The sequence below is a fragment of the Acipenser ruthenus genome, chromosome 23 (genome assembly GCF_902713425.1).
Source record: "Acipenser ruthenus chromosome 23, fAciRut3.2 maternal haplotype, whole genome shotgun sequence".
Lineage (NCBI taxonomy): Eukaryota > Metazoa > Chordata > Actinopteri > Acipenseriformes > Acipenseridae > Acipenser > Acipenser ruthenus.
Window position 1 is genome coordinate 12057355 of NC_081211.1, and position 16620 is coordinate 12073974.

The 16620-nt window shown below is 40.6% G+C and overlaps 11 non-coding genes across 11 annotated transcripts; 8 read left to right on the forward strand and 3 right to left on the reverse strand.

Moving 5' to 3' along the window:
* Positions 1 to 785: 785 nt before the first annotated feature.
* On the forward strand, positions 786 to 992 carry LOC131699810 (small nucleolar RNA U3). Its single transcript, XR_009308345.1, has one exon. It is a non-coding gene; the product is annotated as a small nucleolar RNA U3 (small nucleolar RNA).
* A 1382-nt stretch (positions 993 to 2374) lies between these two features.
* Positions 2375 to 2447, forward strand: trnaf-gaa (transfer RNA phenylalanine (anticodon GAA)). Its single transcript has one exon. It is a non-coding gene; the product is annotated as a tRNA-Phe (tRNA).
* Positions 2448 to 2582: 135 nt separating this feature from the next.
* trnan-guu (transfer RNA asparagine (anticodon GUU)) lies at positions 2583 to 2656 on the reverse strand. The gene has a single exon. It is a non-coding gene; the product is annotated as a tRNA-Asn (tRNA).
* A 952-nt stretch (positions 2657 to 3608) lies between these two features.
* On the reverse strand, positions 3609 to 3680 carry trnaw-cca (transfer RNA tryptophan (anticodon CCA)). Its single transcript has one exon. It is a non-coding gene; the product is annotated as a tRNA-Trp (tRNA).
* Positions 3681 to 5374: 1694 nt separating this feature from the next.
* On the forward strand, positions 5375 to 5581 carry LOC131699814 (small nucleolar RNA U3). Its single transcript, XR_009308348.1, has one exon. It is a non-coding gene; the product is annotated as a small nucleolar RNA U3 (small nucleolar RNA).
* Positions 5582 to 6963: 1382 nt separating this feature from the next.
* trnaf-gaa (transfer RNA phenylalanine (anticodon GAA)) lies at positions 6964 to 7036 on the forward strand. Its single transcript has one exon. It is a non-coding gene; the product is annotated as a tRNA-Phe (tRNA).
* Positions 7037 to 9953: 2917 nt separating this feature from the next.
* Positions 9954 to 10160, forward strand: LOC131699793 (small nucleolar RNA U3). The gene has a single exon (XR_009308328.1). It is a non-coding gene; the product is annotated as a small nucleolar RNA U3 (small nucleolar RNA).
* Positions 10161 to 11542: 1382 nt separating this feature from the next.
* trnaf-gaa (transfer RNA phenylalanine (anticodon GAA)) lies at positions 11543 to 11615 on the forward strand. The gene has a single exon. It is a non-coding gene; the product is annotated as a tRNA-Phe (tRNA).
* A 1149-nt stretch (positions 11616 to 12764) lies between these two features.
* Positions 12765 to 12836, reverse strand: trnaw-cca (transfer RNA tryptophan (anticodon CCA)). The gene has a single exon. It is a non-coding gene; the product is annotated as a tRNA-Trp (tRNA).
* Positions 12837 to 14530: 1694 nt separating this feature from the next.
* Positions 14531 to 14737, forward strand: LOC131699794 (small nucleolar RNA U3). Its single transcript, XR_009308329.1, has one exon. It is a non-coding gene; the product is annotated as a small nucleolar RNA U3 (small nucleolar RNA).
* Positions 14738 to 16119: 1382 nt separating this feature from the next.
* Positions 16120 to 16192, forward strand: trnaf-gaa (transfer RNA phenylalanine (anticodon GAA)). Its single transcript has one exon. It is a non-coding gene; the product is annotated as a tRNA-Phe (tRNA).
* The last annotated feature ends 428 nt before the right edge of the window (positions 16193 to 16620 follow it).

A 16620-nucleotide genomic window follows, 5' to 3' on the forward strand; every position in this document is an offset into this window, starting at 1 on the left:
GCCTGGTCGAACAAAAGAAGTCTTCAGTGTAATTTTCAACAAAGAGTGCTTTCCACGATTTACGATGCTTTAGAGAGACGGAATATTGGAATTGGCAGCCGAGACTGGGGAATAAAACTGCCCGTGATCAAAGTGGGCAGAAAAGCTGCATATTTTCCATAAGGTATTTTTGAGGAAAGAAAACGGTTCTCTCTGATTTGCAACGTTTCTATGGTTCGGCCCGGCCACTGCCGTGTGTCTGGTTAAAACGATGAGTTCAGTATTTTTTTCTTCTGCTTGGTAATTCAGTCTTGAGGCAACTGTAGCAGAGTGGCGCAGCGGAAGCGTGCTGGGCCCATAACCCAGAGGTCGATGGATCGAAACCATCCTCTGCTAGCTTGTTTTTCTTCTGTTAGCAAAGTAGTTTTTCTAAAATATAAACTGAACTGATTTGCAAATTCAAAAAATAAATTCATTAACAAAATAGAAAATATTTCGACTACATGTATGTTTTCAATTTCTTCAAAAAGTAGTCTCAAGCTCGTTGATTCAGTCGCTTTAAAATCCACCTCTATGTCCCGCTGCAGCAGCGCTGTGTGCTGTGGCTCGAGCTTGTTTGACGAGACAGGCAATGCAAAAATGATAAAACTTGCTTTTGTATCACACGACAAACTTAACGTATGCTTTAACGGCTTGGCTGTCTCAAGTTAGTTTGTATTGTTAATGTAACACCTCGTTTTTGCCCAGTCGTTGTATCACATGAATTGAGCTTGCCAGTTGGGGGTGACGGTCTGCCAATACAAGTTAAGACTATATTTGCAAGGATCATTTCTAGAGTGAAACATGTTTTGAAGAGATTGGTCTCGGTATCCCCCAGGAGGAGCGGGAGTCTTTTCTTCTCAGCAACGAGCTGACAATGAGTGTTGTTTTTGGGCACCTGCTCGCTGCTACTGATGACCACTCCAATCTTCAGTCGGTGGATTGTTGAAGGAAGGGGACACATTCTGAGTGCGTATCTCATACTGGTAGAAACGCGGAAAAAAGAAACCATCAAGCCTAAAATTGTTCAGTTGTTTAAATCAATAAGCACATTTCAAATGGATCATTGCTAATGTTAAAACAATTTAAGAACACTTTAAGTAGGGCTTGACTAATATAAAAATATAGGCATGTTATTTGCACTACGCAGGACTAGACTGAGCTTAAAAAATGGCATTACATCTGAAAATAACTTGTGTTTACCCCCACTTACAAGGAAAGCGTCAAACTTTGTATTCGTCCTCGTAACAGTGTTAGAAAATGTAAACAGCAGTTGGAGAATGCCGAAGTCGATCATCCTAGCATGTTAAACGATTGCATTTCTCATGTAAGCCACATCCAGTAATAGATCGTTTGTACTGTTCTCAATGGTCCGCATCCCAGCCTGAGACCACGATCCAATTGTAAAACTTTACAATGCATTAGTAAGACCTTACCTAGAATATTGTGATCAGTTCTGATCACCTCTCTACAAAAAGGATATTGCTGCTCTAGAAAGAGTGCAAAGAAGAGCAACCAGAAATATCCCAGGTTTAAAAGGCATGTTGTATGCAGACAGGCTAAAAGAACTGAATCTATTCAGTCTTGAACAAAAAAGACTACGCGGCGATCTGATTCAGACATTCAACATCCTAAAAGGTAGAGACAATGTCGACCCAGGGGACTTCTTTTTTGACATGAAAAAAGAAACAAGGACCAGCGGTCACAAATGGAGATTACATAAAGGGGCATTCAAAACAGAAAATAGGAGGCACTTTTTTACACAGAGAATTGTGAGGGTCTGGAACCAACTCCCCAGTAATGTTGAAGCTGACACCCTGGGATCCTTCAAGAAGCTGCTTGATGAGAGTCTGGGATCAAGAAGCTACTAACTACCAAACGAGCAAGATGGGCTGAATGGCCTCCTCTCGTTTGGAAACTTTCTTATGTTCTTATGTTCCTATATCCTATTGTGCTTGTTAAGCCATAGCGTGAATCTTGAAAACGTCTTGTTTGTTTAACAAAGCCAGCAGTCACTTTATTGATCACCCTGTGGATTAAACGCTATTGGAACACAGATGATTGTGTTGAAGATGTTAATAGACTTTCAATGTACGCGTTGTAGAGCTAAGCGTTTGTTGAGGCAGTTTAAGCGCTGCACATTCAGGCAGCCGGTTGCAGTCTTTACCTGTTTCCTAGATGTTTGCCATTTGGTCTTACTCTGGAAGGAGTAGAAAAAAAAGCTAAACCATTTGTTGAGAACCGCATTTGGGAGAAAACTTAAGTGTTTCAAAATGCATTTGTAAAGTGCATTTGTCTATTAGGTTGTTTATGGTGTGACAAAAAGAATGCTATCTCGAAAACGCAGCCCTGTCAAGCCGAAATAGCTCAGTTGGGAGAGCGTTAGACTGAAGATCTAAAGGTCCCTGGTTCGATCCCAGGTTTCGGCAAACACCAAGACATTTTGTTTTGTTTTGTATTATTTTGAACTAAAAACAGAGCACATTTTTTTCTTCATTGTAATTGGAGGAAATAACAACGTATTAGTGCCATTTTCTAATGTGATTAAGAAATTCAAAAAGCATCGTCCCTGGGTGGGCTTGAACCACCAACCTTCCGGTTAACAGCCGAACGCGCTAACCGATTGCGCCACAGAGACCAACCTGCTCAACCTCTAAAGCATACGGGAGTGATTAGCAAGGCGAGATGCTGCAGAACCTGATCGAGGGAGCAGAACTCAGCAGAACTCAGCCGAACCTGAAACCACATCTAAGAAGAAAGCAACACGGGGCAGGAAAGTCTATGTAATCCATTATGGCAGCACAACATACGTCATTTTGTTAGATAACACACTGGGGGTCCAACACAGCAGTGTGTGTAAATAGCTACAATGGAAACCAAATACTTACGGTTCAAATGGGAATCTTCATCAGATTTTAAGAACACATTTGACATACTTTACACTGCAAAGGAGGAAGGAAGGCAATGCAAATGAGGCGTGATCCATTGCTAAAAAAATACATTAAATCTCCCTTTGTGCTTCTCGGAAGACATACGACGGAGGGCGCACTGCACTTTTTCAGTTTGGGGAATGTTACAAATTAGCAGACTGTGCTTTAAAATACATATAGGGCGGGCTTCTCTGTTACAAAGAATTATCACACTTTGTATTTCTCTCCATGATGCATTGGGACAAAATACGTAGATTCATTAAAACTATTTGGAGAATGCGGGCATCGATTCCTCTACTTCTCGCTCCTTGTATTGTGGCAGCGATTCTCATAGGCTACAATCGCTGCTTGATAAGAGCGATTCAGATTGTTCAATTTATTTTTTTTTTTTTATTGGCAATGTAGTTGCCATTTGCAAATTCAAAAATAAATTGAACAATCAAAAATGATAATACTTGCTTTTGTATCACACGACAATCTTAAGGTATGCTTTAACGGCTAGGCTGTCTCAAGTTAGTTTGTATTGTTAATACCATACCTCTGTTTGATCGCTATACAATCAATATGTTGTGTAGGCTAAATTGTATAAATAAACGCCCAGAAACATTCAAATCCAAACACGTTAAAAGATGAAATAGTGTGGAATAGAAACAAAGAATTTGACCTCGACGTGATTTGAACACGTAACCTTCTGATCTGGAGTCAGAGGCGCTACCGTTGCGCCACGAAGTCCTGGCAATTTTTGTACTTGTTATGGAATGCTAGAGTGCACAGCAAGCATGCCAAACGCATGGTAATGCCGACGCTCATACTAGGAAAACATTCATTATCACTAGCGTCATGGGAAACAGCCGTCAATAGGTGTTCGTAGCCAGCAGGGCTATGAAGCTGTCGGAAGTGTGTTTGATTCTCAGCTTTAAAAGTAAAGAAAACATAAAACAGTGCGATTTGCATTTATAATGTTCATTAATTGAAACGTAGGCATAAACACAGTTGTACTGGCTGGGAATCGTTTCGGTTCAAATTCTTGGAAAGCAGCTATGCTGAGCAATATATCACCAACGGGGGAAAGCTGGCAGTACTGAGTGACACAGAAGAAGGATTCTCTCAGCGCGTCTCCTCTGAATGCGCACTGGCACAAAGAGGCTTTGCTCATCTAATGACGTGGCGGAATGCAATAATGTATTGGGTTAATTTATCAACAAAAGAAACATAAACAAAAGTGTATGTAATTATTTGTGAATAAACTGTCTTACTTATACGATGGGACCAGGAACTTACATCCGCAATTTAATGATCGGCCAACCACAAAGAGACTTTGTCTTGACCAGTAATTTAAAAACATGCGGCAATGGTTCTACTGGGGATAGCACCCAGGGCCTTCTGCGTGTAAAGCAGACGTTATAATCACTACACTATGGAACCTAGGCAGGACTGTGTCGGTGCTCCTACATTATTGTCTACATGCATCTCAAATAATTACAATGTCATTTATCAGACCCTTCGGCGTTGTCTTTAAAAATTAAACTTCCCAGACCGAACGCAGGCTAACATTAAATCAATGAATCTTAAATATTTTCTATAGCGCCCCATATGCGATTCACAAAATCTACTTAAAAACAAGACAATATCTCATTGTAAGCCTGGTCGAACAAAAGAAATCTTCAGTGTAATTTTCAACAAAAAGTGCTTTCCACGATTTACGATGCTTTAGAGAGACGGAATATTGGAATTGGCAGCCGAGACTGGGGAATAAAACTGCCCGTGATCAAAGTGGGCAGAAAAGATGCATATTTTCCATAAGGTATTTTTGAGGAAAGAAAAAGGTTCTCTCTGATTTGCAACGTTTCTATGGTTCGGCCCGGCCACTGCCGTGTGTCTGGTTAAAACGATGAGTTCAGTATTTTTTTCTTCTGCTTGGTAATTCAGTCTTGAGGCAACTGTAGCAGAGTGGTGCAGCGGAAGCGTGCTGGGCCCATAACCCAGAGGTCGATGGATCGAAACCATCCTCTGCTAGCCTGTTTTTCTTCTGTTAGCAAAGTAGTTTTTCTAAAATATAAACTGAACTGATTTGCAAATTCAAAAAATAAATTCATTAACAAAATAGAAAATATTTCGACTAGATGTATGTTTTCAATTTCTTCTAAAATTAGTCTCAAGCTCATTGATTCAGTCGCTTTAAAGTCCACCTCTATGTCCCACTGCAGCAGCGCTGTGTGCTGTGGCTCGAGCTTGTTTGACGAGACAGGCAATGCAAAAATGATAAAACTTGCTTTTGTATCACACGACAAACTTAACGTATGCTTTAACGGCTTGGCTGTCTCAAGTTAGTTTGTATTGTTAATGTAACACCTCGTTTTTGCCCAGTCATTGTATCACATGAATTGAGCTTGCCAGTTGGGGGTGACGGTCTGCCAATACAAGTTAAGACTATATTTGCAAGGATCATTTCTAGAGTGAAACATGTTTTGAAGGGATTGGTCTCGGTATCCCCCAGGAGGAGCGGGAGTCTTTTCTTCTCAGCAACGAGCTGACAATGAGTGTTGTTTTTGGGCACCTGCTCGCTGCTACTGATGACCACTCCAATCTTCAGTCGGTGGATTGTTGAAGGAAGGGGACACATTCTGAGTGCGTATCTCATACTGGTAGAAACGCGGAAAAAAGAAACCATCAAGCCTAAAATTGTTCAGTTGTTTAAATCAATAAGCACATTTCAAATGGATCATTGCTAATGTTAAAGCAATTTAAGAACTCTTTAAGTAGGGCTTGACTAATATAAAAATATAGGCATGTTATTTGCACTACGCAGGACTAGATTGAGCTTAAAAAAAGGCATTACATCTGAAAATAACTTGTGTTTACCCCCACTTACAAGGAAAGCGTCAAACTTTGTATTCGTCCTCGTAACAGTGTTAGAAAATGTAAACAGCAGTTGGAGAATGCCGAAGTCGATCATCCTAGCATGTTAAACGAGGGCATTTCTCATGTAAGCCACATCCAGTAATAGATCGTTTGTACTGTTCTCAATGGTCCGCATCCCAGCCTGAGACCACGATCCAATTGTAAAACTTTACAATGCATTAGTAAGACCTTACCTAGAATATTGTGATCAGTTCTGATCACCTCTCTACAAAAAGGATATTGCTGCTCTAGAAAGAGTGCAAAGAAGAGCAACCAGAAATATCCCAGGTTTAAAAGGCATGTTGTATGCAGACAGGCTAAAAGAATTGAATCTATTCAGTCTTGAACAAAAAAGACTACGCGGCGATCTGATTCAGACATTCAACATCCTAAAAGGTAGAGACAATGTCGACCCAGGGGACTTCTTTTTTGACATGAAAAAAGAAACAAGGACCAGCGGTCACAAATGGAGATTACATAAAGGGGCATTCAAAACAGAAAATAGGAGGCACTTTTTTACACAGAGAATTGTGAGGGTCTGGAACCAACTCCCCAGTAATGTTGAAGCTGACACCCTGGGATCCTTCAAGAAGCTGCTTGATGAGAGTCTGGGATCAATAAGCTACTAACTACCAAACGAGCAAGATGGGCTGAATGGCCTCCTCTCGTTTGGAAACTTTCTTATGTTCTTATGTTCCTATATCCTATTGTGCTTGTTAAGCCATAGCATGAATCTTGAAAACGTCTTGTTTGTTTAACAAAGCCAGCAGTCACTTTATTGATCACCCTGTGGATTAAACGCTATTGGAACACAGATGATTGTGTTGAAGATGTTAATAGACTTTCAATGTACGCGTTGTAGAGCTAAGCGTTTGTTGAGGCAGATCAAGCGCTGCACATTCAGGCAGCCGGTTGCAGTCTTTACCTGTTTCCTAGATGTTTGCCATTTGGTCTTACTCTGGAAGGAGTAGAAAAAAAAGCTAAACCATTTGTTGAGAACCGCATTTGGGAGAAAACTTAAGTGTTTCAAAATGCATTTGTAAAGTGCATTTGTCTATTAGGTTGTTTATGGTGTGACAAAAAGAATGCTATCTCGAAAACGCAGTCCTGTCAAGCCGAAATAGCTCAGTTGGGAGAGCGTTAGACTGAAGATCTAAAGGTCTCTGGTTCGATCCCGGGTTTCGGCAAACACCAAGACATTTTGTTTTGTTTTGTATTATTTTGAACTAAAAACAGAGCACATTTTTTTCTTCATTGTAATTGGAGGAAATAACAACGTATTAGTGCCATTTTCTAATGTGATTAAGAAATTCAAAAAGCATCGTCCCTGGGTGGGCTTGAACCACCAACCTTCCGGTTAACAGCCGAACGCACTAACCGATTGCGCCACAGAGACCAACCTGCTCGACCTCTAAAGCATACGGGAGTGATTAGCAAGGCGAGATGCTGCAGAACCTGATCGAGGGAGCAGAACTCAGCCGAACCTGAAACCACATCTAAGAAGAAAGCAACACGGGGCAGGAAAGTCTATGTAATCCATTATGGCAGCACAACATACGTCATTTTGTTAGATAACACACTGGGGGTCCATCACAGCAGTGTGTGTAAATAGCTACAATGGAAACCAAATACTTACGGTTCAAATGGGAATCTTCATCAGATTTTAAGAACACATTTGACATACTTTACACTGCAAAGGAGGAAGGCAGGCAATGCAAATGAGGCGTGATCCATTGCTAAAAAAATACATTAAATCTCCCTTTGTGCTTCTCGGAAGACATACGACGGAGGGCGCACTGCACTTTTTCAGTTTGGGGAATGTTACAAATTAGCAGACTGTGCTTTAAAATACATATAGGGCGGGCTTCTCTGTTACAAAGAATTATCACACTTTGTATTTCTCTCCATGATGCATTGGGACAAAATACGTAGATTCATTAAAACTATTTGGAGAATGCGGGCATCGATCCCGCTACTTCTCGCTCCTTGTATTGTGGCAGCGATTCTCATAGGCTACAATCGCTGCTTGATAAGAGCGATTCAGATTGTTCAATATTTTTTTTTTTTTTTATTGGCAATGTAGTTGCCATTTGCAAATTCAAAAATAAATTGAACAATCAAAAATGATAATACTTGCTTTTGTATCACACGACAATCTTAAGGTATGCTTTAACGGCTAGGCTGTCTCAAGTTAGTTTGTATTGTTAATACCATACCTCTGTTTGATCGCTATACAATCAATATGTTGTGTAGGCTAAATTGTATAAATAAACGCCCGGAAACATTCAAATCCAAACACGTTAAAAGATGAAATAGTGTGGAATAGAAACAAAGAATTTGACCTCGACGTGATTTGCACACGCAACCTTCTGATCTGAAGTTAGCCGCGCTACCGTTGTGCCACGAAGTCCTGCCAGTGTGTGTTCTTGTTATGCAATGGTAGAGTGCACAGCAAGCATGCCAAACGCATGGTAATGCCGACGCTCATACTAGGAAAACATTCATTATCACTAGCGTCATGGGAAACAGCCGTCAATAGGTGTTCGTAGCCAGCAGGGCTATGAAGCTGTCGGAAGTGTGTTTGATTCTCAGCTTTAAAAGTAAAGAAAACATAAAACAGTGCGATTTGCATTTATAATGTTCATTAATTGAAACGTAGGCATAAACACAGTTGTACTGGCTGGGAATCGTTTCGGTTCAAATTCTTGGAAAGCAGCTATGCTGAGCAATATATCACCAACGGGGGAAAGCTGGCAGTACTGAGTGACACAGAAGAAGGATTCTCTCAGCGCGTCTCCTCTGAATGCGCACTGGCACAAAGAGGCTTTGCTCATCTAATGACGTGGCGGAATGCAATAATGTATTGGGTTAATTTATCAACAAAAGAAACATAAACAAAAGTGTATGTAATTATTTGTGAATAAACTGTCTTACTTATACGATGGGACCAGGAACTTACATCCGCAATTTAATGATCGGCCAACCACAAAGAGACTTTGTCTTGACCAGTAATTTAAAAACATGCGGCAATGGTTCTACTGGGGATAGCACCCAGGGCCTTCTGCGTGTAAAGCAGACGTGATAATCACTACACTATGGAACCTAGGCAGAACTGTGTCGGTGCTCCTACATTATTGTCTACATGCATCTCAAATAATTACAATGTCATTTATCAGACCCTTCGGCGTTGTCTTTAAAAATTAAACTTCCCAGACCGAACGCAGGCTAACATTAAATCAATGAATCTTAAATATTTTCTATAGCGCCCCATATGCGATTCACAAAATCTACTTAAAAACAAGACAATATCTCATTGTAAGCCTGGTCGAACAAAAGAAGTCTTCAGTGTAATTTTCAACAAAGAGTGCTTTCCACGATTTACGATGCTTTAGAGAGACGGAATATTGGAATTGGCAGCCGAGACTGGGGAATAAAACTGCCCGTGATCAAAGTGGGCAGAAAAGCTGCATATTTTCCATAAGGTATTTTTGAGGAAAGAAAACGGTTCTCTCTGATTTGCAACGTTTCTATGGTTCGGCCCGGCCACTGCCGTGTGTCTGGTTAAAACGATGAGTTCAGTTTTTTTTTCTTCTGCTTGGTAATTCAGTCTTGAGGCAACTGTAGCAGAGTGGTGCAGCGGAAGCGTGCTGGGCCCATAACCCAGAGGTCGATGGATCGAAACCATCCTCTGCTAGCTAGTTTTTCTTCTGTTAGCAAAGTAGTTTTTCTAAAATATAAACTGAACTGATTTGCAAATTCAAAAAATAAATTCATTAACAAAATAGAAAATATTTCGACTAGATGTATGTTTTCAATTTCTTCAAAAAGTAGTCTCAAGCTCGTTGATTCAGTCGCTTTAAAATCCACCTCTATGTCCCGCTGCAGCAGCGCTGTGTGCTGTGGCTCGAGCTTGTTTGACGAGACAGGCAATGCAAAAATGATAAAACTTGCTTTTGTATCACACGACAAACTTAACGTATGCTTTAACGGCTTGGCTGTCTCAAGTTAGTTTGTATTGTTAATGTAACACCTCGTTTTTGCCCAGTCGTTGTATCACATGAATTGAGCTTGCCAGTTGGGGGTGACGGTCTGCCAATACAAGTTAAGACTATATTTGCAAGGATCATTTCTAGAGTGAAACATGTTTTGAAGGGATTGGTCTCGGTATCCCCCAGGAGGAGCGGGAGTGTTTTCTTCTCAGCAACGAGCTGACAATGAGTGTTGTTTTTGGGCACCTGCTCGCTGCTACTGATGACCACTCCAATCTTCAGTCGGTGGATTGTTGAAGGAAGGGGACACATTCTGAGTGCGTATCTCATACTGGTAGAAACGCGGAAAAAAGAAACCATCAAGCCTAAAATTGTTCAGTTGTTTAAATCAATAAGCAAATTTCAAATGGATCATTGCTAATGTTAAAACAATTTAAGAACACTTTAAGTAGGGCTTGACTAATATAAAAATATAGGCATGTTATTTGCACTACGCAGGACTAGATTGAGCTTAAAAAAAGGCATTACATCTGAAAATAACTTGTGTTTACCCCCACTTACAAGGAAAGCGTCAAACTTTGTATTCGTCCTCGTAACAGTGTTAGAAAATGTAAACAGCAGTTGGGGAATGCCGAAGTCGATCATCCTAGCATGTTAAACGAGGGCATTTCTCATGTAAGCCACATCCAGTAATAGATCGTTTGTACTGTTCTCAATGGTCCGCATCCCAGCCTGAGACCACGATCCAATTGTAAAACTTTACAATGCATTAGTAAGACCTTACCTAGAATATTGTGATCAGTTCTGATCACCTCTCTACAAAAAGGATATTGCTGCTCTAGAAAGAGTGCAAAGAAGAGCAACCAGAAATATCCCAGGTTTAAAAGGCATGTTGTATGCAGACAGGCTAAAAGAACTGAATCTATTCAGTCTTGAACAAAAAAGACTACGCGGCGATCTGATTCAGACATTCAACATCCTAAAAGGTAGAGACAATGTCGACCCAGGGGACTTCATTTTTGACATGAAAAAAGAAACAAGGACCAGCAGTCACAAATGGAGATTACATAAAGGGGCATTCAAAACAGAAAATAGGAGGCACTTTTTTACACAGAGAATTGTGAGGGTCTGGAACCAACTCCCCAGTAATGTTGAAGCTGACACCCTGGGATCCTTCAAGAAGCTGCTTGATGAGAGTCTGGGATCAATAAGCTACTAACTACCAAACGAGCAAGATGGGCTGAATGGCCTCCTCTCGTTTGGAAACTTTCTTATGTTCTTATGTTCCTATATCCTATTGTGCTTGTTAAGCCATAGCGTGAATCTTGAAAACGTCTTGTTTGTTTAACAAAGCCAGCAGTCACTTTATTGATCACCCTGTGGATTAAACGCTATTGGAACACAGATGATTGTGTTGAAGATGTTAATAGACTTTCAATGTACGCGTTGTAGAGCTAAGCGTTTGTTGAGGCAGTTCAAGCGCTGCACATTCAGGCAGCCGGTTGCAGTCTTTACCTGTTTCCTAGATGTTTGCCATTTGGTCTTACTCTGGAAGGAGTAGAAAAAAAAGCTAAACCATTTGTTGAGAACCGCATTTGGGAGAAAACTTAAGTGTTTCAAAATGCATTTGTAAAGTGCATTTGTCTATTAGGTTGTTTATGGTGTGACAAAAAGAATGCTATCTCGAAAAAGCAGTCCTGTCAAGCCGAAATAGCTCAGTTGGGAGAGCGTTAGACTGAAGATCTAAAGGTCCCTGGTTCGATCCCGGGTTTCGGCAAACACCAAGACATTTTGTTTTGTTTTGTATTATTTTGAACTAAAAACAGAGCACATTTTTTTCTTCATTGTAATTGGAGGAAATAACAACGTATTAGTGCCATTTTCTAATGTGATTAAGAAATTCAAAAAGCATCGTCACTGGGTGGGCTTGAACCACCAACCTACCGGTTAACAGCTGAACGCGCTAACCGATTGCGCCACAGAGACCAACCTGCTCGACCTCTAAAGCATACGGGAGTGATTAGCAAGGCGAGATGCTGCAGAACCTGATCGAGGGAGCAGAACTCAGCCGAACCTGAAACCACATCTAAGAAGAAAGCAACACGGGGCAGGAAAGTCTATGTAATCCATTATGGCAGCACAACATACGTCATTTTGTTAGATAACACACTGGGGGTCCAACACAGCAGTGTCTGTAAATAGCTACAAATGAAACCAAATACTTACGGTTCAAATGGGAATCTTCATCAGATTTTAAGAACACATTTGACATACTTTACACTGCAAAGGAGGAAGGCAGGCAATGCAAATGAGGCGTGATCCATTGCTAAAAAAATACATTAAATCTCCCTTTGTGCTTCTCGGAAGACATACGACGGAGGGCGCACTGCACTTTTTCAGTTTGGGGAATGTTACAAATTAGCAGACTGTGCTTTAAAATACATATAGGGCGGGCTTCTCTGTTACAAAGAATTATCACACTTTGTATTTCTCTCCATGATGCATTGGGACAAAATACGTAGATTCATTAAAACTATTTGGAGAATGCGGGCATCGATCCCGCTACTTCTCGCTCCTTGTATTGTGGCAGCGATTCTCATAGGCTACAATCGCTGCTTGATAAGAGCGATTCAGATTGTTCAATATTTTTTTTTTTTTATTGGCAATGTAGTTGCCATTTGCAAATTCAAAAATAAATTGAACAATCAAAAATGATAATACTTGCTTTTGTATCACACGACAATCTTAAGGTATGCTTTAACGGCTAGGCTGTCTCAAGTTAGTTTGTATTGTTAATACCATACCTCTGTTTGATCGCTATACAATCAATATGTTGTGTAGGCTAAATTGTATAAATAAACGCCCGGAAACATTCAAATCCAAACACGTTAAAAGATGAAATAGTGTGGAATAGAAACAAAGAATTTGACCTCGACGTGATTTGAACACGTAACCTTCTGATCTGGAGTCAGAGGCGCTACCGTTGCGCCACGAAGTCCTGGCAATTTTTGTACTTGTTATGGAATGCTAGAGTGCACAGCAAGCATGCCAAACGCATGGTAATGCCGACGCTCATACTAGGAAAACATTCATTATCACTAGCGTCATGGGAAACAGCCGTCAATAGGTGTTCGTAGCCAGCAGGGCTATGAAGCTGTCGGAAGTGTGTTTGATTCTCAGCTTTAAAAGTAAAGAAAACATAAAACAGTGCGATTTGCATTTATAATGTTCATTAATTGAAACGTAGGCATAAACACAGTTGTACTGGCTGGGAATCGTTTCGGTTCAAATTCTTGGAAAGCAGCTATGCTGAGCAATATATTACCAACGGGGGAAAGCTGGCAGTACTGAGTGACACAGAAGAAGGATTCTCTCAGCGCGTCTCCTCTGAATGCGCACTGGCACAAAGAGGCTTTGCTCATCTAATGACGTGGCGGAATGCAATAATGTATTGGGTTAATTTATCAACAAAAGAAACATAAACAAAAGTGTATGTAATTATTTGTGAATAAACTGTCTTACTTATACGATGGGACCAGGAACTTACATCCACAATTTAATGATCGGCCAAACACAAAGAGACTTTGTCTTGACCAGTAATTTAAAAACATGCGGCAATGGTTCTACTGGGGATAGCACCCAGGGCCTTCTGCGTGTAAAGCAGACGTGATAATCACTACACTATGGAACCTAGGCAGAACTGTGTCGGTGCTCCTACATTATTGTCTACATGCATCTCAAATAATTACAATGTCATTTATCAGACCCTTCGGCGTTGTCTTTAAAAATTAAACTTCCCAGACCGAACGCAGGCTAACATTAAATCAATGAATCTTAAATATTTTCTATAGCGCCCCATATGCGATTCACAAAATCTACTTAAAAACAAGACAATATCTCATTGTAAGCCTGGTCGAACAAAAGAAGTCTTCAGTGTAATTTTCAACAAAGAGTGCTTTCCACGATTTACGATGCTTTAGAGAGACGGAATATTGGAATTGGCAGCCGAGACTGGGGAATAAAACTGCCCGTGATCAAAGTGGGCAGAAAAGCTGCATATTTTCCATAAGGTATTTTTGAGGAAAGAAAACGGTTCTCTCTGATTTGCAACGTTTCTATGGTTCGGCCCGGCCACTGCCGTGTGTCTGGTTAAAACGATGAGTTCAGTTTTTTTTTCTTCTGCTTGGTAATTCAGTCTTGAGGCAACTGTAGCAGAGTGGTGCAGCGGAAGCGTGCTGGGCCCATAACCCAGAGGTCGATGGATCGAAACCATCCTCTGCTAGCTAGTTTTTCTTCTGTTAGCAAAGTAGTTTTTCTAAAATATAAACTGAACTGATTTGCAAATTCAAAAAATAAATTCATTAACAAAATAGAAAATATTTCGACTAGATGTATGTTTTCAATTTCTTCAAAAAGTAGTCTCAAGCTCGTTGATTCAGTCGCTTTAAAATCCACCTCTATGTCCCGCTGCAGCAGCGCTGTGTGCTGTGGCTCGAGCTTGTTTGACGAGACAGGCAATGCAAAAATGATAAAACTTGCTTTTGTATCACACGACAAACTTAACGTATGCTTTAACGGCTTGGCTGTCTCAAGTTAGTTTGTATTGTTAATGTAACACCTCGTTTTTGCCCAGTCGTTGTATCACATGAATTGAGCTTGCCAGTTGGGGGTGACGGTCTGCCAATACAAGTTAAGACTATATTTGCAAGGATCATTTCTAGAGTGAAACATGTTTTGAAGGGATTGGTCTCGGTATCCCCCAGGAGGAGCGGGAGTGTTTTCTTCTCAGCAACGAGCTGACAATGAGTGTTGTTTTTGGGCACCTGCTCGCTGCTACTGATGACCACTCCAATCTTCAGTCGGTGGATTGTTGAAGGAAGGGGACACATTCTGAGTGCGTATCTCATACTGGTAGAAACGCGGAAAAAAGAAACCATCAAGCCTAAAATTGTTCAGTTGTTTAAATCAATAAACACATTTCAAATGGATCATTGCTAATGTTAAAACAATTTAAGAACACTTTAAGTAGGGCTTGACTAATATAAAAATATAGGCATGTTATTTGCACTACGCAGGACTAGATTGAGCTTAAAAAAAGGCATTACATCTGAAAATAACTTGTGTTTACCCCCACTTACAAGGAAAGCGTCAAACTTTGTATTCGTCCTCGTAACAGTGTTAGAAAATGTAAACAGCAGTTGGAGAATGCCGAAGTCGATCATCCTAGCATGTTAAACGAGGGCATTTCTCATGTAAGCCACATCCAGTAATAGATCGTTTGTACTGTTCTCAATGGTCCGCATCCCAGCCTGAGACCACGATCCAATTGTAAAACTTTACAATGCATTAGTAAGACCTTACCTAGAATATTGTGATCAGTTCTGATCACCTCTCTACAAAAAGGATATTGCTGCTCTAGAAAGAGTGCAAAGAAGAGCAACCAGAAATATCCCAGGTTTAAAAGGCATGTTGTATGCAGACAGGCTAAAAGAACTGAATCTATTCAGTCTTGAACAAAAAAGACTACGCGGCGATCTGATTCAGACATTCAACATCCTAAAAGGTAGAGACAATGTCGACCCAGGGGACTTCTTTTTTGACATGAAAAAAGAAACAAGGACCAGCGGTCACAAATGGAGATTACATAAAGGGGCATTCAAAACAGAAAATAGGAGGCACTTTTTTACACAGAGAATTGTGAGGGTCTGGAACCAACTCCCCAGTAATGTTGAAGCTGACACCCTGGGATCCTTCAAGAAGCTGCTTGATGAGAGTCTGGGATCAATAAGCTACTAACTACCAAACGAGCAAGATGGGCTGAATGGCCTCCTCTCGTTTGGAAACTTTCTTATGTTCTTATGTTCCTATATCCTATTGTGCTTGTTAAGCCATAGCGTGAATCTTGAAAACGTCTTGTTTGTTTAACAAAGCCAGCAGTCACTTTATTGATCACCCTGTGGATTAAACGCTATTGGAACACAGATGATTGTGTTGAAGATGTTAATAGACTTTCAATGTACGCGTTGTAGAGCTAAGCGTTTGTTGAGGCAGTTCAAGCGCTGCACATTCAGGCAGCCGGTTGCAGTCTTTACCTGTTTCCTAGATGTTTGCCATTTGGTCTTACTCTGGAAGGAGTAGAAAAAAAAGCTAAACCATTTGTTGAGAACCGCATTTGGGAGAAAACTTAAGTGTTTCAAAATGCATTTGTAAAGTGCATTTGTCTATTAGGTTGTTTATGGTGTGACAAAAAGAATGCTATCTCGAAAAAGCAGTCCTGTCAAGCCGAAATAGCTCAGTTGGGAGAGCGTTAGACTGAAGATCTAAAGGTCCCTGGTTCGATCCCGGGTTTAGGCAAACACCAAGACATTTTGTTTTGTTTTGTTTTGTATTATTTTGAACTAAAAACAGAGCACATTTTTTTCTTCATTGTAATTGGAGGAAATAACAACGTATTAGTGCCATTTTCTAATGTGATTAAGAAATTCAAAAAGCATCGTCACTGGGTGGGCTTGAACCACCAACCTACCGGTTAACAGCTGAACGCGCTAACCGATTGCGCCACAGAGACCAACCTGCTCGACCTCTAAAGCATACGGGAGTGATTAGCAAGGCGAGATGCTGCAGAACCTGATCGAGGGAGCAGAACTCAGCCGAACCTGAAACCACATCTAAGAAGAAAGCAACACGGGGCAGGAAAGTCTATGTAATCCATTATGGCAGCACAACATACGTCATTTTGTTAGATAACACACTGGGGGTCCAACACAGCAGTGTCTGTAAAT